Source organism: Pelodiscus sinensis, chromosome 5 (assembly GCF_052426305.1).
Source record: "Pelodiscus sinensis isolate ZL-2025 chromosome 5, ASM5242630v1, whole genome shotgun sequence".
Lineage (NCBI taxonomy): Eukaryota > Metazoa > Chordata > Testudines > Trionychidae > Pelodiscus > Pelodiscus sinensis.
The window spans coordinates 27451139-27479125 of record NC_143056.1 but is presented as its reverse complement, the minus strand read 5'-3'; the positions used below and the strand labels follow the sequence as shown (position 1 = coordinate 27479125).

Here is a 27987-nt window from a genome sequence, read left to right as displayed (position 1 = left end):
CTAATTTTGTGCCTTTGCCTGAGGGGTCAGGAGGGCATGAATGATTGAAGCAACACTTGCAGCTCACAGGAAGGATTGCAGCCTTTTTACCAGACATGGGTTTTAAAAGTTCTGTCATGGCTACCAAAGCAACCTAGGAGTCCCAGAGGTCTAATGGACATAGAAAGATCTTGAGAGGGCCACTTGGACCATGTTTATTCAGATGCCTTTATTTGGTGGAACAATTACAGTTTTAGACAGGTAGTCAGCATTTTCCCTTGAATCCTTGATGATCAACTTCTTGTTCTCTTGTCTCCAGCCAGCAAAGGAAAGAGCTGGGGAAACAGTTGTTCGGATGTGTTTTCTGCAAAAACATTAGCACAGAAAGCATTGGGAAGAAACAGTTACCACTGTTCCTCCTGCCACTGAAAAAACTCTGGTTGGATCTAGCAGTATAGAATCAGGCCATAAAATGCTTAGATTAGACAGCAATCAAGAACTATCTCTTGGGTTGAACAAATGCGACCTCTGGCAGTTCCCAAGGAGGAACCATCTTGAGTTGCTTAGATGGATGTTGGCTGAAATGAGACATCAGTTTTGATCCCAGAGAATCAGCCAACACTATGCTTTGGAACAGGCTACAGTACATAATGTAATATTTAGACAGATGCCTTCTTTATGGACACCATTCCGGGAAAAGGCAGGTTTAGCTGAAGGCATTTGCTCTTTTTGTCATTTCCAAAGGCACTAAGCTAACCTCTCATGGACTGCTAATGAAAAACATGTTACTATCTGCTGTTCTGAAGGACATGAAGTATGAACAGCTCAATTTTCTTATTCTTCATCATCATCTAGTACAACAAGTTAAATTGTACTTTTTCTGCACAACCATAAACTCCCATTTATCTGAATGCTCTGGGGAACATCTGAAAATTTTGGACAACTGGGAGTTTGGATAGACATAAGTGACCAACAAACATAGGGCTACATGGGGGACACATGAATCCAGATAATTAGGAATTTTGGACAGAGGCAATTCATATGATTGGAATGATACCATATGTATTATTTTAAGAAAATGATTGTCTTAATCAGTGACCTGTCCTCTTCATTATTTACCATTCTCCAGGGTTTTTTTATTTTTTATTTTTTTGTCATTGGCAAACTTTATCAGCAATGATGTTTTCCCCAGGTCATTAATAAAAGAGTTAACTAGTGCAAGGACCAGAACCGATCCCTGCAGTACCCCACTAGCTACACGCCCAGTCAATGATGATTCACAGTTTATAATTACATCTTGAGACCTATCATTTCTCATCCATTTAATGTCAAGGTCATTTTATAGCTTTCATGTTTCTAATCAAAATGTCAAAACCAAAACAAAAATCTGACAATGCTATTGCGTGTGCAGCAAATCCACAGCCGGACCAGGGTTTCTCACTCAGCTGCCATGACTTACCCTCCTGCAGAGCTGGCAGTGATTCATTTCTCAGACATGCTGCAGCAGCTTATCCATGGGCAGGGCCCCAGTCAGATGACCTAGGCAGGGATATTTCACTATCACCAGTAGAGCTGCAATTTAGTGTGTGCCACAGCTAGGAACCCTCCTGCTGCCTCAGACGCTGAGGGCTTCCAGTCTGCCTTCGATACTGTCCCTGTTTCTCTTTCTGCCCTACCCCAGCCTCCATCCAGCCCTCTTCAGCTTTGTATATCCCTATTCTGACCTCCCTTTATCCCCATTTTTGACTGTCAGCCCAGCACCTATCTCTTTTGACCCCCAAACCTTTGGGCTGACTACAACCCAGCTTCAATCTTTGGCCTGCTGCCAGACTCTAACTCCAGTCCTGATCTGGCTTGTTTATGGACTCTGACCTTGGTTCTCATCCACTGCCTATCCCCAGATCCCAATTTTAATGCTGCTCTTGGACCAGTCCTGACTCTACATCTAGCTTCTACCTTTGGTACCTGTTCTTGATTACCTCTCTAAACTTTAGGTGTGACTGCCTAGAACACAAAGCCTGCCATTACCTTTCTCAGCCAAAATTGTAGTCTCATCATAGAGAACTATCAAGTGAATTTGATAGGATCTGTTTCCCATAAACCCATGTTGATGTAGCCTTAATTTTATGCCTTCCTTTAATGCTTTGTTAATCAAATCCCATATCAGCTGCTAAATTATCTTGTGTGGGATTGATGTCAGACTGACAGGCCTGTAATTATTTGGATCATCCTGTTTACTCTTTTTAAATATTTGTACAACGTGAGTTTCAGTCTTGAATTTTCTGTAATCCAAGATTTATTAAAATCATCATAAATAGTCCAGTGAGTGCCTCAGACAGCTATTTGAAAACTTTCAGATGAAAATTATTGGGATCTGCTGATTTTAAAATGTTTTACTAGAGTAGCTGCTGTTTGACAGTCTCCTGGGATATTGGTGGAATGGAAAGTTTTGAAACGGCAACTTCATCTGCTTTTCCCCACTACATAACAGAAATATTCATTGAAGACTTTTCTTCATTATTATTGGTAATTCTGCCCTGTCCATCTAGTAATGAATCAAATACCATTGCTAGGATTCTTTTTTGTTTCTAATATACTTGAACATTTTATATAGTTGCCTTCAGTTCCCCTTTTTTAAAAATCGATATTCTTCTTCCTCAGTTGTGGGTGTCAAGCAGTCAGGAGTAGCAGACTGTGAAGGAGCAGAGATCCCAAACGGGTTGTATATTCTATAATTAGATTTCACCAACCCAGTAAGAAGTGTGAACTCCTACGGTGCATAACAGTCTTAAGATGGAGTCACAAACAGTCCCCTTGAGCATTCCCTTTCCTTCCCAGGCAAGCTGGATTTACTGCTAGTTGGTCGCTATACACTAAAGATTGCAAAATATTCAGACTGCTGCTAATCCCAAGAAACCAGTCACTCACCTCTACACTATTTGTACTTTATTTCTCAAACTAAAGAAGATGCTTGTAGCCAACCATGTAGTAATCTATGAAGGGATTTATTAACCAATGGAAAGACTACTTAAGTCAATCAAAGTTATCTCAATGATCAGCCACTGCAGTAATTAAACTGATTTTACATTCCCACACTATGCTCCTTGGGTTGGCAGTGTGCATCGAAATCAGGAGTGCTGGCTCCAATTTACCTTCAAGTTTAGTGCATTGTGAGACAGATTCTGATAGGCAGCAGCAGTCGATGTAAGCAACACAATATCTGTGCTGACTCTCTGTCAACCTAACTACATCAACCTAAGCACTTGGGCACGTCTAAACAGCAGAGTTATTTTGGAATAACTACACTACAATCCTTTATTTTGAAATAATGTCCATCTGGAGGCCTTTTTACTCTGACTCATGGTAACCCTCATTTCACGAGGAGTAAGGGATGTCAAAGAAAGAGTGTTCTTTCTTCGACTTCCTGATGTGTAGACAGCACCAAAAGCCTAATTAAGCTATTTTGACTTAAGCTACACAATTGATGTAGCTGAAGTTGCGTAGCTTAAATTGACATTAGCCCTGCTCTGTAGACATACCCTTACAGATATAGTTCAACATAAGCTGCCTTACGTTGAACTACTTCTGTATGGTAGATCAGGGCTAAGAAAAAAATTGAGAAGAAAAATTACAGGATTACAACAGGCAATAGAGTTGCCTCCATGGTTTCCAAAAGGTGACAGAGTTGTAGTAAACTGTCAGCTCTGAATGTCTTTTAGGGATAAGTTGAAATTGGGGATCCTTTTTGTTTTACAGCTCCTGCCCTCTGAGATTATGTCTACACTGCACTCTAAACTCGAAATAAAATATGCAATTTGCGCTATGCAAAGTGCATACTTATTTCGAGTTTATTTCGAAATAGGCTATTTCAAATCATCCCTTAAACCTCATGGAATGAGGGTTACAAGGAAGGCAAAATAACGTGCCCGTTATTTAAAAAAATATTTTGAAATAATGGATGGCTTGTGAAGGGAGCCATTTTGGGCTACTTCTGGTATCCTGAAATAGCACTGCAGTGTAGACACACCCTGAGAGTCCAAGCAGCAAAAGAGACTAAAAGTTTTTTTGTCAGCTATTCTTATTTTCTTCTTTCAGAAATCAAGTTGACTGGATGAGCCCTTTTTGCTTTGTCTACACTACAAGGTTTTGTCACCAAAAACTGCCTGCTGGCAAAAAAACAGTGAGCGCACACTCACTGCAGTGCAACTTTTGTTGAGAAAAATGCCCAGTTTCCTCAACAAAAAACTTCCAACCTTATGAGAGACTTTTTTCTTTTCCCTTCCGTTTCTTGTGGACAAAGAGCCAACATAGCTACTGCGGTTGGTTTTGTCCACAGAACTGGTTCTGCCAGTAATCCACACCCTGATCACTCTGCTCAGAGTTTTGATCTCTGCTACCCTGCAGGCATGTGTCTCTCCCCTTGCAAAGCTCCAGGGGAGTAACTGACAACTGAGTGTGCTGCTCTATTTGGGGAACAAAGAGCAAATCTTTGGACTACTCCTGTTCTGCCCTGCACTAGGAACACAGAGGCAGGCAGATTGCTGTACTGTTTTAATATCCCTCGGCTTGAATAACTCACATAGCTAGAGGAGGCTGTTGCCATGTCTAGACTGCAGGCTTCTTTTGAAAGAAGCTTTTCCAGAAGAGATCTTCTGAAAAAACTTCTTCTGAAAGAGAGCATCTACACAGCAAAAGCGCAATGAAAAAGTGATCTGCTTTTTCAAAAGATAGCGTTCACACTGAATAGACGCTATCTTACATTTAAGTTGTGATTACTATGGACGGAGTGGCCACCAAGGCTTTACCTCTTTCCTCTTCTTTCAAAAGAACTCCCTCTTCCCCATCCACACACGTCTTTTTCCGAAAGAGTTCATTCGGAAAAAGGCTTCTTCCTTGTAGAAAGAGGTTTACTAATGTCGCAAAAACCCCTTTGTTCTTTCGGTTGTTTTTTGAAAGAACGCAATTGCAGTGAGGACATAACCGGAGTTTTTTTGGGGAAAACAGCCGTTTTTCTAAAAAAAAACCTCTGCGGTGTAGACATATCCTATGGGAGAACACAGGAAATCCCAAGATGCACAAAGATCAGCACTGCCTTCCCACAACACTGAACTGTGGGATACATACCCACAATGCACTGCTCACACTATTGATGATGATGCCCCCAATGTGAACAAGATCTGTCAACAGAGGGAGAAAGTGTGAACACCCTCTGGCAATTTTTGTTTTGTCAACTTTTGGGTATCAACACAAGTTATGTTGATAAAACTTGGTAGTATAAGCATAACCTTTGTTGGTAGCCTCTTCAATTAACAAACACTTTGTTATGTCCCACAGTAGCCATTTGTTTTGATTGCCTTCTTGATGAGCATGAGATGATCCCTCCTGACAGATTCAGTTTCAGGGCAAACTTTTTTATAGTTATAAAGTAAATATGCACATATTATCTTATAGCATGTGATAAAGATATAAGTGAAATTAATGGATGCAACAATTTACAAGAATTTCATAAAGTCGAAACACAAAACACATTGTTAGAAGTCCAATATCCATCTTATCCTAGCAGAGACACAGGGATAAGATGGATATTTTTGAACACACATGTCTTTTATTTTTTACATTAGGAAGGGGAGCTAGGTAGGGGTAAGTGGAAGGAGGTGAGGGAGGAATGGGGCACGAGCCCCCGATGGGGAGGACTGGGGTAGCTTTGCGGGCTCCTTGGAGTGAAAGCTCTCCTGCAGCGCCTCCTGGATCCTGACAGCCCCCCGATTGACCTCCCTAGATGGCAGCCTGCAGCAAGTGCAGCCGGGCTGATGGCCGAGTGCTGTGATGTGCCGAGTGAGGGCACTCAGAGCACTCCAAGACAGGACTGGTTTGCTGACCCTCATCAAGTTAGACAAGCAAGTGGGGAACCCTGAGAACTGTCTGTCCGGGGTGGGGGTCGGGTCCCTTTAAGCACAGCCCTTGGCTAGCTGAGGCAGCAGCTCCACACTCTAAGTCCTAACCTGATGCCCTGCTGGCACTGGTTCCGGCCAGCCTTAACTTCAGTTCAGGGTCCACTCAATGTGGACATGCTAGTTTGAATTAGCAAAACACTGATTTGAATTAGTTTTTAGGTCTAGATGCACTAATTCGAATTATCTTATTTCAAACTAACTAATTCGAATTAAGTTAGTTCGAATTAGTGCTGTAGTGTAGACATACCCTTTTTTACTTAGGTGGAGACCATCCAAATGATACCAAAAACTCTCCCTATTGAAGGTGGACCAATTTGCCACAAAATCAAAACCTTGCCTACTATACCACTTACCTAGCCAGCGATTCACTGGTTAAATCTTCTGCCTATTTCCTTCCTTTGCTTATGAGAGAGGAAGGCTCTCAGAAAAGATCCCTTGGACATTCTACTTCAGCAGGCTTGTGAGTTCCCAGGGGACATTTACAGTCTTTCAAGATATTCCACCACCCTGTGTATGAGTGCCACTATAAACCATTACATCAGCTTAAAAAGCCTTTCTAATCTTAGAGAGAAATCTTATGTCTTGGTTACACAAAGATAATACACCATCCTCTGGGTCCACCTCTCCCTTGCAAGCTATTCTTTTGAATAGCAAATCTCACACAAAGACTGTCTATCTTTTAACTGTATGTAGAAAGTGGCTCAGCCCCTACAAGTCTGATATTTTTGGTTTTATAAAAATCTCAAATCAATCCCCATGTTAAAGATTCTGATATAAATTTTAAGAAATATCCTCTTCAAAGTGGCACCTGATTTCTGCTACTTCTGTTTTAAAAATGCCCAACTGATTTTGTGTGAGGTGTTCAAAATGCAATTAAAGAACTGCAGAAAGAAGAAAGTATAAGAGTCACTGAGAAAAAAATATGAAAGCTCTCAGGAATCCAGCAATAGGAATGAGCACAAGATGCTAAAAAAATTCAACCCTGAAAGAAAAAATCCAACGTGGAATGAGAAGACTGTGGTAAAGTAATGGAAAATCAAGGAGTCAGATCTGGGTATGTCTACACAGCAAAGTAATTTTGAAATAACAGCAGTTATTTCAAAATAACTTTCCTAGCGTCTACACAGCCAAACTGCTATTTCAAAATTAATTCGAAGTGGGTCTTTGCCCACGAAAGCTTATGCTCCAGTACATTGGTTAGTCTATAAGGTGCTACAGGACTCCTTGTCGCTTATGTTAGTCATAAATCACATCACTAAAAAATCATCTCCCACCCCTCCCCAGGTTGCGACTGGGCATAGGGGCATCAGTTTAATAGTCCTGCGTAGGGCTTCATAAATCCTAAGGATGTCCCTGATGCAAGGTAAAACATATTGAAACCCAGGAAGGAGGAGGAGGGGGTGATCTTATGGTTAAAGTATTGAATTGCAACACAAAAGAGTGGGGTTCAATTCCCAGCTCTTTAGCAGACTCCATGGGTACGTCTAGACTACATGCCTCCGTCGATGGAGGCATGTAGATTAGCCAGATTGGCAGAGGAAAATGAAGCCGCGATTAAAATAATCGCGGCTTCATTTAAATTTAAATGGCTGCCCCGCTCTGCCGATCAGCTGTTTGTCGGCAGATCGGGGCAGTCTGAACGCGACGCGCCGACAAAGAAGCCTTTCTTGATTGGCACAGGTATGCCTCGTGAAACCAGGTTTACCTGTGCCGATCAAGAAAGGCTTCTTTGTCGACGCGGCGCGTCCAGACTGCCCCGATCTGCCGACAAACAGCTGATCGGCAGAACGGGGCAGCCATTTAAATTTAAATGAAGCCGCGATTATTTTAATCGTGGCTTCATTTCCCTCTGCCGATCTGGCTAATCTACATGCCTCCGTCGACGGAGGCATGTAGTCTAGACGTACCCCATATGTGATGCTGGGCAAACCACTTAATTTCTCCATTCCACTCTGGTGAAATGGGGCTAATAGTGCAACATCCTTTGTCTATTTATATCATAAAGTCATTGGGGTAGCTTATGTACAACATCTAGCACTGTAGATCTTGACTAGTGCTTCTACAGGTTATGAGAAACAACTGGTAACAATGAGGTGTAACACTTAGGTATCTGTCAGGCTGCCAACTTGCCCATTGATGGTAAGAAGTCCCTTGTATTGCTGCAAAAACAGGAAGCAGAAAACAGAAGCTATATAAACATTACAAAGAATCAGCAATGGTTTTGGACTGCAACCCAGCACATTTCTTCCTTGAAATGATCATATGTTTCAGGAGGGCCTTAACTTTTGACCTCTGTAAAAAGCCAAACAAGAAGTAACATTCATTCAACCAAAGGAGTTTTTTTCCCAGAGAGCTGCATAAAAGTAAAGCATGAAGAGATAAAACCACTTATTTCTGAATACTTTACATTGTTAGGAAAAACATTTTTATATAATCATCTTGCTATGGCTAGAGTCATAATCCTAAGCGTTTTGTAGTCTCACAAACTTCCCACAGCAACAGATTACCAAAAAAATATATCATTTGATTTCATTGGAAGCATGAAGATAAAAAAGAACAGAAAACTACTGATGTAAGTTGTGTTGAAAACTTCCATTATTTTTTAAAAATAATAAAAGCAAGTTTACTCACTTTTTCAATTACAAGAAAAAGTCACATTTTTCACTTAATTGTTAGATCATGAGAAAAGAAGTAAAAATATTTCAGAGATGGATTTGTAATGTCTCTTTTGAATTGACAGTGTTCCAACCAGCCACGCTGGCTCTTAATGAAACATTCTTACCTTTTTAATTCACATCTTGTCACTGAAAAGACTTTCTGTGCCAAATGCATCAGCAAGGATTTTAAAAAAAGGGACCACTGCCCTGGGCTGTGCTCTGGCTCCTTGGCATTGCTTCACTAGCAAAAAACAGCCCCAGTGGATCCAGCCAAGAAGGATCTTCTGGAACTATCCCTCCTCCCTTGGGCTATGTCTAGACTATGCTGAAGTTCTGAAAGAACTTTCCGCTTTCGAAAGTGAAAGTAGTCGGGACACTTTTTTTCAGCAACCCCCCCCCCTTTTTTCGAAAAGCCACTCTTCCTCAAAAGATGAGGCTTACACAGCTTTTCGAAAAAGAGGGGGGGAGTTGCCGAAAAAAACGTGTCCCGAATACTTTCACTTTCGAAAGCAGAGCTTTCAAAAATGAGATAGCACCTCCAACCAGCCTCCGTTTAATTGGTTATCTGATTTAACATTAATTAGTTAACTAATTAAATGGGATTTTACATCCTTAGATGGTTCTAGCTGTATCCCTCCCTTCCACAGTTGTATTTTGTCATGCTATCTAATCCTTCATTGCGGTAGATGTCATATACCTAGACTTTAGTAAGGCATTTGATACGGTCTCGCATGATATTCTTATTGATAAACTAGGCAAATATAACTTAGATAGGGCCACGATAAGGTGGGTGCATAATTGGCTGGATAACCGTAGTCAGAGAGTTGTTGTTAACGGTTCTAAATCCTGCTGGAAAGGGATAACAAGTGGAGTTCCTCAAGGGTCTGTTTTGGGATCCGTACTGTTCAATATCTTCATCAATGATGTAGATATTGGGATAGAGAGTACGCTTATTAAGTTTGCAGATGATACCAAACTGGGTGGGGTTGCGACTTCTTTGGAGGATAGGGACATAATTCAAAATGACCTTAGCAAGTTAGAGAAATGGTCAGAGGTAAACAGGATGAGGTTTAATAAAGAGAAATGCAAAGTGCTCCACTTAGGAAGGAACAATCAGTTCCATACATACAAGATGGGAAGCGACTGTCTAGGAAGGAGCATGGCGGAAAGGGATCTAGGGGTCATAGTGGACCACAAGTTGAATATGAATCAACAGTGTGATGCTGTTGCAAAAAAAGCAAATATGATTCTAGGTTGTATCAACAGGTGTGTTGTAAGCAAAACTCGTGAAGTCATTCTGCCGCTCTACTCTGCACTAGTTAGGCCTCAGCTGGAGTACTGTGTCCAGTTCTGGGCGCCACATTTCAAGAAAGATGTGGAGAAATTGGAAAGGGTCCAGAGAAGAGCGACAAGAATGATTAAAGGTTTAGAGAACATGACCTATGAAGCCAGGCTTCATGAACTGGGCTTGTTTAGTTTGGAAAAAAGAAGATTAAGGGGGGACATGATAGCGGTTTTCAAATATCTAAAAGGGTGTCACAAGGAGGAAGGAGAAAATTTGTTCCTCTTGGTTTCTGAGGACAGGACAAGGAGTAATGGGCTTAAAGTGCAGCAGGGGAGGTTTAGATTGGACATTAGGAAAAAATTCCTAACTGTCAGGGTGGTCAAATATTGGAATAAATTGCCAAGGGAGGTGGTGGAATCTCCCTCTCTGGAGATATTTAAGAACAGGTTAGATAGACATCTGTCAGGGATGGTGTAGACGGAGCTTGGTCCTGCCTTGAGGGCGGGGGGCTGGACTCGATGACCTCTTGAGGTCCCTTCCAGTTCTATTATTCTATGATTCTATGATTGTATTCCATGCCATTGTCAAGGCAAGGCAATGGCATGGAATACAATCATAGAATCATAGAATAATAGGACTGGAAGGGACCTCAAGAGGTCATCGAGTCCAGCCCCCCCCCGCCCTCAAGGCAGGACCAAGCTCCGTCTACACCATCCCTGACAGATGTCTATCTAACCTGTTCTTAAATATCTCCAGAGAGGGAGATTCCACCACCTCCCTTGGCAATTTATTCCAATATTTGACCACCCTGACAGTTAGGAATTTTTTCCTAATGTCCAATCTAAACCTCCCCTGCTGCACTTTAAGCCCATTACTCCTTGTCCTGTCCTCAGAAACCAAAAGGAACAAATTTTCTCCTTCCTCCTTGTGACACCCTTTTAGATATTTGAAAACCACTATCATGTCCCCCCTTAATCTTCTTTTTTCCAAACTAAACAAGCCCAGTTCATGAAGCCTGGCTTCATAGGTCATGTTCTCTAAACCTTTAATCATTCTTGTCTTTAATCATTCTGTGTTTTCCCAGTGCTCCTGCCCTAATCTTCTGTTATCAAAATATTTCCCCACCTTGGGAGATTTTATTTCAATGATTCTGAATTGACTGAAGTGACGAGCTTTTTGGTGGCATCTCTTCCCACTCTCACATTTTGCCATTCTGCCTCCTTGTGCTGTTACTGCTGAAGTAAACACAATTGAACTCAGCCAATAAACTTTTGGCCAGGAAACAGCGGGTTATGAGCATCAAAAACAGATGTTAAACACACCAACCAACCAACAACAAAAGCAATAACTGAATCTTTACATTCCTATGGCCTCTGGTAATAAGTGGGAGGATAAAAAGCCATTTCCCTTCCTTTATTTCCTAACTGTTATTGCAATCAGATATTGCTGCTTGTCTAAATGGGATATGGATGATGCTATTCTGACCCACATACTGTGTGCAAGGAATTGAGATTAATTTAACCTTGGGTTTATTATTGTCACTAATCCACAGCCTTCTCTATTAGCAAGGCTACCTTGGGAAATAAGCCAATAACTCTTCTCACATCTTTGCTTTAATTTTCTTCTGTTCTGACCTTTCCTTAAACCTCCAAGCTCCCTACTCCCTGGCTATGTCTAGATTGGCATGATTTTCCGGAAATGCTTTTAACGGAAAAGTTTTCCGTTAAAAGCATTTTCGGAGAAGAGCATCTAGATTGGCATAGACGCTTTTCCGCAAAAGCACTTTTTGCGGAAAAGTGTCTGTGGCCAATCTAGACGTGCTTTTGCGCAAAACAAATCTCAGCTGTCTACACTGGCCCTTTTGCGCAAAAGGGACTTTTGCCCAAACGGGAGCAGCATAGTATTTCCGCAAAAAGCACTGATTTCTTACAGTAGGAAGTCAGTGCTTTTGCGGAAATTCAAGCGGCCAGTGTACACAGCTGGCAAGGTTTTCCGGAAAAGCGGCTGATTTTCCAGAAAAACTGGCCAGTCTAGACACAGCGCCTGTGTATCACTCTCCCATTCGTCTTCATGCTTTCTTCTATGCAGTGCCTCCTAGTTAGAAACCCTTAACACTTACGACTAAAAGGCAATCCCTCAGTGTTAGCCCACTGACATTACAATTACTGCTTTCTAATAGCAGGAAAGTGAAATGTATCAACTAAACTACTTATCCAGTTCTAATTATTTGTGTCTGAACTGTTTTGCCTATGACTAATGAGATTATGACGAGTACATACTGTGATGTTCCATGTCTTGTTTTAGTCACAAGGAAAGGCTGCCTGGCTGGCACGCTATCTCCCTAGCAAGGGGCATCTCAAGAGGCTCAGACAATAAGACTGATGGATATGAATTTAACGTTTACGCTATTGCTGGGACACTGTTACCTATATGAAGGAGCAGTTTCTAAAGAGAAAAGAGCAAAGTTAGCCCCATTTCCAAGCAAAGTCCTTCTGCATTGGGCACGTAAACTCCCTAAAATGCCAGCATTTCTCAATATGATCTGTAACTGACTCTGTGCATTAATGGAAGGGTTTTTAGTGAATGGCTGGTGAACAATGCCAGACAGATGGAACTGAATACAACAGCACAGAGCCTGAACTGAGACAGAGGAAGGGTTGGTGCAGCTCAGGAAATGGCTTTAACTCCATTATGTGCTCCCCAAGGCCATTTGGGCATTTGACCATTGGCAGCCTGTGGAAGATAAAGTAGCCTTCAGGAGTCCAACTCAGTACACAGTGGCTTGAGGAGCACAGAAGTGGATTGAAGTCAGTTTTGCAGTCCTCCCCATCTCGTAACGTGCCATGTGCCCTATCTAGCAACAACAGAAGATCAAGGCAATTGTGTTCGTTCTGTTCCACCTTTATCTAAATATCATCTTTGTTTAAAACATTGTCAGTCCCTTGAGTAGCCTTTTGAGACAGATTTCACTGACTTATTTATCTGTCTGTACCAGGCTCTGATGCCAGGGGCACCACTGTGATATGCGATTGCCTAGAAATTCTGTTGATCTGCATTACACCCTGGTTTTTGTAAGTACAGCTACAGCTGTACTGTACTGTTCACCTAAACATAGGCTATATATAAACTACGTGCTTTTTTCAAAAGAAGCTTTTTCGAAAGACTATTTTGAAAAAGCTTCTTTTGAAAAAACGCATCTAGATTGCATTATGCAGATTGAAAAAGGAATCCGCTTTTTGAAAAAAGAGCATCCAGACTGCCTGGACACTCTTTCGGAAAAAAAAAAAAAAAAAAAAAAAAAGAGGCACCCGGAACTGTTTCTGGCAGGGCATGGGGGCAGCATTTACTTGCTGGTGCTGATGCATGCCCTTTGCAGAGATACATGCTTAAAGGGATACCCCTGGACAGCCGTTGCTCTTCTGCTGCTTCTGGCTTGCCTACCTCCTAGAGGGACAGCAAAGCTGCTGCAGTGCTTGCTCTGGTTGCCCTGCTTTCTTGGACACCACAGCAGTTTCTTTTCTGGTTGGTTTTTCTGCTTTTAATTGGGTTTTTTTGGTCCTGGAACCAGAGCTACCCCTGGGCAGGCAATGGCCCCACGCTGCCATGCTGCAGCTTCTGCTGCATCTTCATGACACCGTAGCCACCAGGGAAAGCTGGGGAGGGCTAGCCTCCCACTAGTTCGAATTAAGGGGCTACACAGCCCTTAATTCGAACTAGCAAGTTCGAACTAGGCTTAGTCCTCGTGCAATGAGGTTTACCTAGTTTGAACTAAGCGCTCCGCTAGTTCGAATTAAGTTCGAACTAGCGGAGCGCTAGTGTAGCGCCTATGAAAGTTAATTCGAACTAACGTCCGTTAGTTCGAATTAACTTTGTAGTGTAGACATACCCACAGTGCCATTGACTTCAATAGAGCTATTACAGTTGATAACAGATGAAGCTCTGTGCCAAGTCATTGGCAAAATTGGGCCCTAGAAAAAACACAACAGTACACAGTATGAGAAACACAAAATAACCTGGAGCCATGACAGTGTAAAACAATAAATGAAACATGCTGCAGAAGTTTGAGATTGATGAGAGTGGAGGGATTTCTTATGCTTAAGATGCTTAGTGGCAACACGACCCTTGAATGTAAAGGACAGAGGCTATGTTTACACTGCAGTCTTCTTTCAGCAGCATGTAGAGTATGTTCTCAGGTACTGCTCCCTCAGCATGGGTTTAAGTAGCAGCATAGAGGAAGATATGCATCATAGGTGAGCAGAGTACAGACACACCAGAAGGGCGAGGTATGCTCCAACTAGGAACCTGAAACAGTGTGAGGTGCCTAAGGGATTGTCTAAACTCAGGCCATGTCTACATCAGAGAGCTAACAGTGGCACAGCTGTACCAATGTAACTGCTCTATACTAACAAGAGAACTCTCTCCTCAGCCACCTCCAAGAGCAGCAATAGCTATGTGGGCAGGAGAAGCTCTCCCTTTGATACAGTCCTGGTCACACTGTAGCTTCTGTCGGCGTAACTTACGTTTCTCAGGGGTGTGTTTCTTCCACATCCTGAGTGACCTAAATTATACTGGCGAAAGGGCTAGTGCCGACATAGAGGGGTGCAGCTGCAGTGCTATAAGGCTAATACTACCTATGTGGACAGGAGAGCTTCTGCCACAGGTCTGGGTACTCAAACTCCCCAAGAACTGATATCAGCAGGAGAAACCTTTCCATAGATTCAGCGCTCTCTACACGACGAGTTGGACTGGCACAACTATGTCAGTCAGGAGTGTGGATTTTCCACAACCCTTGAGCAATGTAGTCATACTGACGTAAGCTGGTAGTATAGAGCAAGGCTTAGGTGGACCCACCACTCTGGGCACTTTGGAAGTCTCACCACCAGGTAAATTGACGAGGTAATAGTTTAAGTACTAAGTGATTAACTAGGTGATTCAGCTCCTGAGCTAGAAACGGTTAAGAGAGGTGGGAAGAAAGCAGGAAGGATGCACCAGAGAAGCTAAAGATCTCAGAGAGGTGAGATCTCTCCCCCCACTCTATGCCATGGTGGTAAGTGAAGACGGGGATAAGCCTGATGCTGTGAGGAACAAACGTTTATAAAGCACAGTGTAAATAAAGCACTTGGTATTCATGTGCCGGGGTGGGCATTGGGACTGTCTGCAGTAAGATCCCAGGCTGAGGGAACCCTGCCCTGTGGCAATACCCTGAACAGTTTGCTACTCACCCAGAATCACCTACCCTGCTCTTTTCAGGCACACAGTGTCTGCCTGCCTCCCAGCTTCCCTACTGCAGGAAAAGGCTCTGGCATTGGGAGGCTTTTCTCTGCTGCCTCCCCTATAACAGTCTTTCCATGCTACAATGAAGGCTCCAGCAGCCACAAAAGCCTTTTTCCTGCCTCTTCTGTGCCAGAGCCTTTCACTGGCACATGTGATTACACACAGCGGTGTGGGCACAGCCTGCTTTTCACTGGAGTGTGTAGTTCCCTGCACCCTGCCTGCCGCTGAAATTGATGTGTAGTGTAGATGTCACCAATGGTCCTTAAGTTTGCATGTGGATTGGAATCCTAACTTCTCCCAAGTACATTGTGTACAGATCTGCATCCTGGGCCCCTCTCTACAGACTAACTTGGCTACCCCTCTGAAGTTTTTGACGCTTAAACAGATTACTGACGTACTTTGCCCTGAAAGTCCCATAAAAACATCTAGAGCTTGTGGTTCACCATCTCTGGAAAACCATCAAAGCTTTCATATGAAATATTAGAGCCCTGCTGTAAACATATAATTCCCTCAGGACGGTAGCCGTTGCTGGAAGAAAAGCATTAGCTTTTAAAACAAAAAGCTGCGGAAACCGTCCAACCTGACAGCATCCCAAATAGATTCACAAACACCTCTCTGTTTTGGCAAGTTTTCATAGTAACATGTCATTTTGAGCTTGTTCATGCCATTCAGGAAGGTCTTCCTTTTCCTGCCTTGCAAATGGCATGAGGAACAGGCTCTCTTGGCTTCCCTGCAATGTTGAACAGCAAGGAATCCTGGACAGCCCAGAGAAGTCCGTGTCAGTGAGAAGCTACTTTCATATACTTCAAAGAGATTCCCTGCCCTTGAAATATTTGTGTGGCCATGTCGGCAGGAAGCACATCAGAAAAGCATCCTCCGCAGGAAAACATCGCATGGCTTTCAGAGGAGCCTGGAGGAAGGTGCTGACCTTCATCCAAATGTATACTTAGAAATTGGCTTGGTGATGTAAAAACACCTATCTCTCAGCTCTGGCCATGACTAGCCGGGATCAGGAAATGACAGGGGTATCCTTCTGCCTAACCTTTATCCTGGAAATACAACAGTAGTCTGGCACTCCTCTGGTGCATTCAAACCCACAGACCAATGGGATGATGAACAGTCTAGGGTACTGCACCATGCCTCTGCACTCTGTAGTACGGTTAGCCACAACTTTTCTTCCGGACCCTATTAAACACTTCATGCATAAATGCTTTACTTATCTTTGTGATTGTGAACCTCTCTGTTCAACTGTCCTGCAGTGACGCCACACTATCAGTACCAGCCTCAGGGCAGACAGTTAAGAAATAGGGCATAAGCCCCATAGTGGCTGTGAGTTTTATGTTTAGATTCCACCCATTGAGTATCAAGTGTAAACTCCTCAGACATTAAAGCAACATTTGCATGGAGTCACAGACAGTCCCCTGGAGGATTCGTATCTATTTTGCCACCCACATAAGTTTACCTTTGTGATACTTACTTACTTACTTACTGGCTGTTACGCCAATGGCGCATAGGGCAGCAACAAAGTCCTTCCACTTCTGTCGGTCGCAGGCCAAAGTGCCTATTGTTCCCCAAGTGTGATGATGGTCTTTTAATTCTTGTTCTACCGTTCGGCGCCAGGTTGTTTTTGGTCTTCCTCTCTTTCTCTTCCCATCTGGTTTCCAGTGGAGTGCAATTTTCGTAATAGATCCGTCTTCTCTTCGTAACACATGACTTATCCATCGCCAGCATCTTTTCATAATTATAGTGGCCATGTCTTCTTGTTTACACTGAGACAGTAGGTCTTCGTTGGAAATTTTATTTGGCCAAAATATCCTGATTATTCTTCTAAGATTCTTGGTATGGAATGTAGACAATTTAGTAAGGTCTCGTTGTATCATGCGCCAACATTCTGCTCCATAGAGAAGCACTGGAAGAACACAGCTGTTGTATAGTTTCAGCTTAGTGCGCACGCTGTACTTTGAGGATTTCCAGATGTTATTCATACTGATAAAGGCATTTCGTGCTTTACTCAGTCTATTCTGAATGTCTTGCTTACTTCCACCATCTGGGGTGATGATACTACCCAAATATACAAATCTATCAGTAAAGGGAAGATCGTTGTTATTGATCTTGATGGGGGTTTGTGTTATAGTGTTCAGAGTCATGACTTCTGACTTCTTCTGGTTTATCTTAAGGCCAACTTGTGAGCTATTTTTATTTAATTTATCTGTTTTATCTTGCATATGCCGATGAGTGTGAGAAAGAAGTGCCAAGTCATTGGCAAAATCCAGATCTTCAAGTGTAGAGAAAAGCGTCCATCTAATGCCGGTATGCTCCTCCTCAGTCGTACGTCGCATCACCCAGTCAATAACAAGATTGAAGAGCAGTGGCGACATTACGCAACCTTGACGAACTCCGGTCTTGACTTCAAACCATATATCACTTCCTCCAACACAACAGCTATAATTTTTGTAGAAGCTCCTAATGAGCTTCACCATACGATATGGTATTCCATAGGCCCTCAAAATCTGCCATAATCTGTCTCTGTCGACATTATCAAAAGTCTTTTCAAAGTCTACAAAGTTCACGTGAAGTTGTCGTTGCCATTCTGCACTCTGTTCTATGATGTTACGCAGAGCAAAGATCTGTTCTATAGAATGCCTACCTTTTCTAAAACCTGCCTGCTCCTTCCTCAGCGTTTCATTAACTGCTGTTGATATTCTACCTATGATGATTTTAGCGAGGATCTTGCTGGGTATTGACAGAGGGGTAATTCCGCGCCAGTTGTTACAATCGCTGAGAGTACCCTTCTTTGGGATCTTGATAATCACCCCTTTCGTCCAATCCTCCGGTACGCAGGCTTCTGTCCAAACTGTTCTGAAAAGTGGTTCCAATATTCCAGCTGCTGTCTCTGGGTCTATTTTGAAAAGTTCTGCATTCAAGTTGTCCTTTCCTGGGGTTTTGTTGTTCTTCAGTTTCTTGATTGCTGATATAATTTCTTCTTTGGTAGGTAGATCGATGTTAATATCTAAATCTGTCTCCCTTCCACATATATTAACACCTTCTTCCGATGATTCTCTGTTAAGTATTTCTTTTAAGTGTTCAGCCCAGCGTGCGTCTTGTTCCACTTGTGTTGTGAGCAATTTTCCTTGCTTATCCTTAATGGGTGGGCTGACTATGAAATGGTACTTACCACACACTTGCTTAGTAATTCTATACAGTTGTCCTTGTTCTCCTCGAGCCGCAGCACTTTCTGCCTCTTTTGCGAGGTCGTCGACAAAAGCACGGCGATCAGCACGTACCATTCTCTTAACTATCTTATTGGCCTCACTGTACTGTTGTTTATAACGTTCTTGTAATCTTGCTTATCGAGTGCTAATCATCTGACTCTTCAATTTACGTCTCTCCTCTATAACTTTCCAAGTGTCTGGTTGGATCCATTGCTTAGATTTTCTCTTCTCCTTATAGCCCAAGCATTCTTCAGCACTCTGATGGTATGCAGTCTTTATATTATTATAGACTGTATTGATGTTACCAACATTACTTTCTGTAACTAAATCCTGCAGCACTTGAAATCTATTTTTTTACTTGTGTGACAAAACTGTATTTTATGCGTGGATCCTGTAATTTTTGGATATCAAATCTTGGTTGTATATGAGATTTGTTCTGTGCCTTCCGGAGTTTAAGTCACACCATTGCAATTACCAATTGATGGTCACTTCCAGCATCAGCCCCACGTTTCACTCTCACATCCAGCAATGATCTCCTCCACATTCCATTAATGAGCAGATGATCTATCTGGTTTTTGTCTCTATCATTGGGCGAATACCATGTCAATTTATGGATATCACGGTGTGGGAACAAAGTACCTCCAACAACCAAGTTGTTGGTGTCACAGAACTCAACCAGCCTTTCTCCATTCTCATTCTTTATCCCGCATCCATGTATTCCCATTGCACGCTTGTTGTTGGTGTTGTCGCTCCCAACTTGTGCATTTAAATCACCCATGATAATCATCACGTCATGTCGAGGTGATGACTTGACTTCTACCTCTAGCTGCTCATAAAAGAGGTCTTTCACTTCATCATCGCTGTCGTTGGTTGGGCTATAGCATTGGATGATGGTCATATTTACATACTTTCCCTTCATTCTCACTTTCATCAATCTGCTGTTGACAGGTTTCCATTCTATCAGACACTTTTCAATTCCTTTTCTCAAAATGATGGCTACTCCTTCTTCATGCTGATTGTCCTCTCTTTCCGAATATAGAACTGTCTCCCCGGTTAATGTTGTCATTCTGCCAGATCCAGTCCATCTGCTCTCACTAATGCCCAAAATATGCAGGCTGTAACGACGCATCTCTGCTGTTACTTACGCCAGCTTGCTTATCTGGTACATCGTATGAACATTCCAAAATCCTAACTTTGTCTTTGTTTTGGTGTTCAAAACCTCTATCATCCTGTCAGTGGCTTCCACAAAGTGGCTTCACCACTGACATTCACCCCTTGAGGAGACCCTAAAGGTCCATCACACCTGTTTGTGAAAGTTTTCTTTGTTGCTGTTTCCGTAACCCCAACTGTTTCCTAGGACAGGGTGGTTAGCCCTGTGCCAAACCCCCAACCTGGAGGACCAGCGACCACACTTCGTCTGGTCTCTACCCTTCGACCTGTCTGGCATGGGAAACCCTACCAGGAGCACAAAGCTCCAGCCAGCATAGTTCTAGGGATCATTGAGACACGCAAGCCCTCCAACCACGACAAGGTGGCGGTCCATCCTAGAGGGACCTTTGTGATAGATGATCCCTTAACTGTAATCTTTGCTGTTAAGGGACCTTTGTGATAGATGATCCCTTAACAGCAAAGATTACAGCAATATTCAGGTTACTCCCAGTTCTAAAAGGTCAAGTCATTTCCTCCTGGTCAATTGAACCGCAGGTCTCACATCAAAGACAATGTTTGTAGTTAGTTCTATAATTAATTATCTACAGATTTATAAACTAGGATGGGAAATAAGACTTATTTACAAGGTTAAAGCAGATACAGATATATATCATTGTATATGTATATCTACAAATGAGTTCCAGTTTTAAATTTCAAAAAGGAATAGATCCTTCTATTATAAGCAAGTGTTATATGTCTTTTAGGGCTCACCCAGGCCAAAAATTGGGGATCTTTTGCTTATGCTTAGTAATTCTTGCTTCAAGCCCACCCATCATTCAAATACTGCTCCTCCTTGTTAGGGTTTTTTATTCCTTCCCTTCTTTTGCCTCAAGCTGAAAAAACAGCGGCTGCGTCTAGACTGGCAAGTTTTTCTGCAAAAGCAACTGCAGTTGCTTTTGCAGAAAAACTTGCCAGCTGTCTACACTGACCGCTTGAATTTCCGCAAGAACACTGACTTCCTACTGTCTGAAATCAGTGCTTCTTGCAGAAATGCTATGCTGCTCCCGTTCGGGCAAAAGCTCTCTTGCGCAAATGCTTTTGCGCAAGAGGGCCAGTGTAGACAACGTGGTATTGTTTTGCATAAAAAAGCCCCGATCATGAAAATGGCGATCAGGGCTTTCTTGCGCAAAACCACGTCTAGATTGGCACGGATGCTTTTCCGCAAAAAGTTTTTTGCGGAAAAGCGTCCATGCCAATCTAGAAGCTCTTTTCCACAAATGCTTTTAATGGAAAACTTTTCCGTTAAAAGCATTTGTGGAAAATCATGCCAGTCTAGACATAGCCAGCCATTGGGATAAATACACGTGCATGTCTCCTCTTCATGTGTCTTTTGTCCTTTGACATTGTGCAATGCTTCATCTGAAGTTGATGGGCCTCCTTTGTTAGACAGATGGAAACTAGCATTCTTAATGCTTCTCTCCAGTCTGGTGATTTACAGTTACAGAGCAAATTCCTGACTATTACATGATAACATGGGATTCAGCTATTACATGACATTAATGCATGCAGCAATTTATGAGCAGTTCATAATATCTAAACATACAGGTGAGACAGACTTGTTCCTGTGTGTCTTTGTGTTTGTCAGTGTTCAGTTGAGACCTAGGGGCCTTGTCATGACTTGGTACCTGGTCTACCAGTGTCCCCCTCTCATTTACACAGGAAATGCTCAATGGTTCTGCTCAAGACATATCCTCTTCTGGACATTCCAGTTGGTCACTTAACTAAATTGCCTGTAAGGGTTAAAATAGACAGAGAGTCCTAGAGTCTCCAGGAATGCTAACAAAGCAGGAGGTGAGTTGGCCAGAAGCCGGGAGAGCCAATGAAAACGGAGTGTGGATTTTTCAATTGGTCACACAAAGACTGGAACAGGAAGATTACTGCTTCCAGAGGAGAGCTGGGAGACATGAACTGAGCCGGGGAACAGGGCCTGGAAACATGGCTCTCCTTTACTGGAAAAGCTTTGCGCAAAAGGGACTTTTGCCTGAATGGGAGCAGCATAGTATTTCCACAAGAAGCACTGATTTCTTACAGTAGGAAGTCAGTGCTTTTGTGGAAATTCAAGCGGCCAGTGTAGACAGCTGGCAAGTTTTTCCGGAAAAGCGGCTGATTTCCCGGAAAAACTGGCCAGTCTAGACACAGCCTATATGTATGCCAATGAATGCCTACAATCATATTCAGTGTGGGAAGAAGTGAGTCAGGAGCTTTGGATGTGTTTACTAGTGCGGGAGATATTAGTCGGAATGTGCAGACACTCACTCTTTACATCACAAGTGCTCTCAGACTTGCATTTCTTTTATTTTTAGCAGTAGATTACATGATTGGTCTCCTCAGTATTGCAATTTATGGGTACTGATATCTGATAACATTTGCTTTGCTCTTTAATGCCTCTAATCATATACTCCGTCACACATTTTATATAGTAGTGGCACTCTTAACAGTTCTATGAGTGCATGTTAATGATCTCCCCTTGCCGGGGAGAGGTATCGTTGGTCCATCCCCCCACTTTTCCCCTTAATCACAGTCCAGACCTGGGTTACACTCACCAAGAGCCTTTAATGCTGACCATTGCGTGTTCTCTCACATCAGCAGGAGTGGGGGAACCCAACACCTTCAACCCCACCCCCTCCAGCTGGGCACCCATCCACCCCCTTCCTGGGAGCTGCCGCCAGCTTTTGAAGCTGGTGTCCTCCTCTCTAGAACACCGGCGCAGGCGCCGCACTCCTCCCACTGGCTGCGCAGACTCCTGCTTCCGCGCATGCGCTGTCTGCCGCCCACCAGCTGAGTCGCCTGGCACCACCGTTCCGGCACTCACCGAACAGCCCTGGCACATCTGCCTCACTGGCATGGCGCCAGCTTAGACAGAAGCCATAGTGCGGGGTGCGGGGTGCGGCGTCTTTCTGGGCTGTCCACTGCACCCCGTCACAGTGCACAACAAATGGACTGTGAATCCTGATGTTCTGTGACAACAATTAATAACCTGTGAAGCTTGGTTTTGTGGTGCCAAAGTTAAAAATATTAATAGAACCTAATGGGCCAGCAGACAGATAGGTACTAGAACTGCACAGGCAGGATATAGTATCACCTGGCAAGTTCAGGGAATGGATGATATCAGTTGTACATGTTCCAAAAACAGATGGGCATTACAGAATTTGTGAGGATTATAAAGGTCCACTAAACTTCTGGTTGGAGGAGCATCGGTATCAAATTCCAAAAGCAAAATTCTATGCTAACCTGGCAAGAGAGGTGACATGTATAAAGCTTCATTAATCCCAACCATAACAGCAGATTGCATAAGAAGATATTATTGTCAAGGCAAGGCAATGGCATGGAATACAATCATAGAATCATAGAATAATAGGACTGGAAGGGACCTCAAGAGGTCATCGAGTCCAGCCCCCCCCCCCGCCCTCAAGGCAGGACCAAGCTCCGTCTACACCATCCCTGACAGATGTCTATCTAACCTGTTCTTAAATATCTCCAGAGAGGGAGATTCCACCACCTCCCTTGGCAATTTATTCCAATATTTGACCACCCTGACAGTTAGGAATTTTTTCCTAATGTCCAATCTAAACCTCCCCTGCTGCACTTTAAGCCCATTACTCCTTGTCCTGTCCTCAGAAACCAAAAGGAACAAATTTTCTCCTTCCTCCTTGTGACACCCTTTTAGATATTTGAAAACCACTATCATGTCCCCCCTTAATCTTCTTTTTTCCAAACTAAACAAGCCCAGTTCATGAAGCCTGGCTTCATAGGTCATGTTCTCTAAACCTTTAATCATTCTTGTCTTTAATCATTCTGTGTTTTCCCAGTGCTCCTGCCCTAATCTTCTGTTATCAAAATATTTCCCCACCTTGGGAGATTTTATTTCAATGATTCTGAATTGACTGAAGTGACGAGCTTTTTGGTGGCATCTCTTCCCACTCTCACATTTTGCCATTCTGCCTCCTTGTGCTGTTACTGCTGAAGTAAACACAATTGAACTCAGCCAATAAACTTTTGGCCAGGAAACAGCGGGTTATGAGCATCAAAAACAGATGTTAAACACACCAACCAACCAACAACAAAAGCAATAACTGAATCTTTACATTCCTATGGCCTCTGGTAATAAGTGGGAGGATAAAAAGCCATTTCCCTTCCTTTATTTCCTAACTGTTATTGCAATCAGATATTGCTGCTTGTCTAAATGGGATATGGATGATGCTATTCTGACCCACATACTGTGTGCAAGGAATTGAGATTAATTTAACCTTGGGTTTATTATTGTCACTAATCCACAGCCTTCTCTATTAGCAAGGCTACCTTGGGAAATAAGCCAATAACTCTTCTCACATCTTTGCTTTAATTTTCTTCTGTTCTGACCTTTCCTTAAACCTCCAAGCTCCCTACTCCCTGGCTATGTCTAGATTGGCATGATTTTCCGGAAATGCTTTTAACGGAAAAGTTTTCCGTTAAAAGCATTTTCGGAGAAGAGCATCTAGATTGGCATAGACGCTTTTCCGCAAAAGCACTTTTTGCGGAAAAGTGTCTGTGGCCAATCTAGACGTGCTTTTGCGCAAAACAAATCTCAGCTGTCTACACTGGCCCTTTTGCGCAAAAGGGACTTTTGCCCAAACGGGAGCAGCATAGTATTTCCGCAAAAAGCACTGATTTCTTACAGTAGGAAGTCAGTGCTTTTGCGGAAATTCAAGCGGCCAGTGTACACAGCTGGCAAGGTTTTCCGGAAAAGCGGCTGATTTTCCAGAAAAACTGGCCAGTCTAGACACAGCGCCTGTGTATCACTCTCCCATTCGTCTTCATGCTTTCTTCTATGCAGTGCCTCCTAGTTAGAAACCCTTAACACTTACGACTAAAAGGCAATCCCTCAGTGTTAGCCCACTGACATTACAATTACTGCTTTCTAATAGCAGGAAAGTGAAATGTATCAACTAAACTACTTATCCAGTTCTAATTATTTGTGTCTGAACTGTTTTGCCTATGACTAATGAGATTATGACGAGTACATACTGTGATGTTCCATGTCTTGTTTTAGTCACAAGGAAAGGCTGCCTGGCTGGCACGCTATCTCCCTAGCAAGGGGCATCTCAAGAGGCTCAGACAATAAGACTGATGGATATGAATTTAACGTTTACGCTATTGCTGGGACACTGTTACCTATATGAAGGAGCAGTTTCTAAAGAGAAAAGAGCAAAGTTAGCCCCATTTCCAAGCAAAGTCCTTCTGCATTGGGCACGTAAACTCCCTAAAATGCCAGCATTTCTCAATATGATCTGTAACTGACTCTGTGCATTAATGGAAGGGTTTTTAGTGAATGGCTGGTGAACAATGCCAGACAGATGGAACTGAATACAACAGCACAGAGCCTGAACTGAGACAGAGGAAGGGTTGGTGCAGCTCAGGAAATGGCTTTAACTCCATTATGTGCTCCCCAAGGCCATTTGGGCATTTGACCATTGGCAGCCTGTGGAAGATAAAGTAGCCTTCAGGAGTCCAACTCAGTACACAGTGGCTTGAGGAGCACAGAAGTGGATTGAAGTCAGTTTTGCAGTCCTCCCCATCTCGTAACGTGCCATGTGCCCTATCTAGCAACAACAGAAGATCAAGGCAATTGTGTTCGTTCTGTTCCACCTTTATCTAAATATCATCTTTGTTTAAAACATTGTCAGTCCCTTGAGTAGCCTTTTGAGACAGATTTCACTGACTTATTTATCTGTCTGTACCAGGCTCTGATGCCAGGGGCACCACTGTGATATGCGATTGCCTAGAAATTCTGTTGATCTGCATTACACCCTGGTTTTTGTAAGTACAGCTACAGCTGTACTGTACTGTTCACCTAAACATAGGCTATATATAAACTACGTGCTTTTTTCAAAAGAAGCTTTTTCGAAAGACTATTTTGAAAAAGCTTCTTTTGAAAAAACGCATCTAGATTGCATTATGCAGATTGAAAAAGGAATCCGCTTTTTGAAAAAGAGCATCCAGACTGCCTGGACACTCTTTCGGAAAAAAAAAAAAAAAAAAAAAAAAGAGGCACCCGGAACTGTTTCTGGCAGGGCATGGGGGCAGCATTTACTTGCTGGTGCTGATGCATGCCCTTTGCAGAGATACATGCTTAAAGGGATACCCCTGGACAGCCGTTGCTCTTCTGCTGCTTCTGGCTTGCCTACCTCCTAGAGGGACAGCAAAGCTGCTGCAGTGCTTGCTCTGGTTGCCCTGCTTTCTTGGACACCACAGCAGTTTCTTTTCTGGTTGGTTTTTCTGCTTTTAATTGGGTTTTTTTGGTCCTGGAACCAGAGCTACCCCTGGGCAGGCAATGGCCCCACGCTGCCATGCTGCAGCTTCTGCTGCATCTTCATGACACCGTAGCCACCAGGGAAAGCTGGGGAGGGCTAGCCTCCCACTAGTTCGAATTAAGGGGCTACACAGCCCTTAATTCGAACTAGCAAGTTCGAACTAGGCTTAGTCCTCGTGCAATGAGGTTTACCTAGTTTGAACTAAGCGCTCCGCTAGTTCGAATTAAGTTCGAACTAGCGGAGCGCTAGTGTAGCGCCTATGAAAGTTAATTCGAACTAACGTCCGTTAGTTCGAATTAACTTTGTAGTGTAGACATACCCACAGTGCCATTGACTTCAATAGAGCTATTACAGTTGATAACAGATGAAGCTCTGTGCCAAGTCATTGGCAAAATTGGGCCCTAGAAAAAACACAACAGTACACAGTATGAGAAACACAAAATAACCTGGAGCCATGACAGTGTAAAACAATAAATGAAACATGCTGCAGAAGTTTGAGATTGATGAGAGTGGAGGGATTTCTTATGCTTAAGATGCTTAGTGGCAACACGACCCTTGAATGTAAAGGACAGAGGCTATGTTTACACTGCAGTCTTCTTTCAGCAGCATGTAGAGTATGTTCTCAGGTACTGCTCCCTCAGCATGGGTTTAAGTAGCAGCATAGAGGAAGATATGCATCATAGGTGAGCAGAGTACAGACACACCAGAAGGGCGAGGTATGCTCCAACTAGGAACCTGAAACAGTGTGAGGTGCCTAAGGGATTGTCTAAACTCAGGCCATGTCTACATCAGAGAGCTAACAGTGGCACAGCTGTACCAATGTAACTGCTCTATACTAACAAGAGAACTCTCTCCTCAGCCACCTCCAAGAGCAGCAATAGCTATGTGGGCAGGAGAAGCTCTCCCTTTGATACAGTCCTGGTCACACTGTAGCTTCTGTCGGCGTAACTTACGTTTCTCAGGGGTGTGTTTCTTCCACATCCTGAGTGACCTAAATTATACTGGCGAAAGGGCTAGTGCCGACATAGAGGGGTGCAGCTGCAGTGCTATAAGGCTAATACTACCTATGTGGACAGGAGAGCTTCTGCCACAGGTCTGGGTACTCAAACTCCCCAAGAACTGATATCAGCAGGAGAAACCTTTCCATAGATTCAGCGCTCTCTACACGACGAGTTGGACTGGCACAACTATGTCAGTCAGGAGTGTGGATTTTCCACAACCCTTGAGCAATGTAGTCATACTGACGTAAGCTGGTAGTATAGAGCAAGGCTTAGGTGGACCCACCACTCTGGGCACTTTGGAAGTCTCACCACCAGGTAAATTGACGAGGTAATAGTTTAAGTACTAAGTGATTAACTAGGTGATTCAGCTCCTGAGCTAGAAACGGTTAAGAGAGGTGGGAAGAAAGCAGGAAGGATGCACCAGAGAAGCTAAAGATCTCAGAGAGGTGAGATCTCTCCCCCCACTCTATGCCATGGTGGTAAGTGAAGACGGGGATAAGCCTGATGCTGTGAGGAACAAACGTTTATAAAGCACAGTGTAAATAAAGCACTTGGTATTCATGTGCCGGGGTGGGCATTGGGACTGTCTGCAGTAAGATCCCAGGCTGAGGGAACCCTGCCCTGTGGCAATACCCTGAACAGTTTGCTACTCACCCAGAATCACCTACCCTGCTCTTTTCAGGCACACAGTGTCTGCCTGCCTCCCAGCTTCCCTACTGCAGGAAAAGGCTCTGGCATTGGGAGGCTTTTCTCTGCTGCCTCCCCTATAACAGTCTTTCCATGCTACAATGAAGGCTCCAGCAGCCACAAAAGCCTTTTTCCTGCCTCTTCTGTGCCAGAGCCTTTCACTGGCACATGTGATTACACACAGCGGTGTGGGCACAGCCTGCTTTTCACTGGAGTGTGTAGTTCCCTGCACCCTGCCTGCCGCTGAAATTGATGTGTAGTGTAGATGTCACCAATGGTCCTTAAGTTTGCATGTGGATTGGAATCCTAACTTCTCCCAAGTACATTGTGTACAGATCTGCATCCTGGGCCCCTCTCTACAGACTAACTTGGCTACCCCTCTGAAGTTTTTGACGCTTAAACAGATTACTGACGTACTTTGCCCTGAAAGTCCCATAAA

The 27987-nt window shown here is 43.3% G+C and overlaps 1 pseudogene; it reads right to left on the bottom strand.

Annotated features, from left to right (window-relative positions):
- Positions 1-198: 198 nt before the first annotated feature.
- LOC149524300 (uncharacterized) lies at positions 199-19589 on the bottom strand (annotated as a pseudogene).
- Between the last annotated feature and the right edge of the window lie 8398 nt (positions 19590-27987).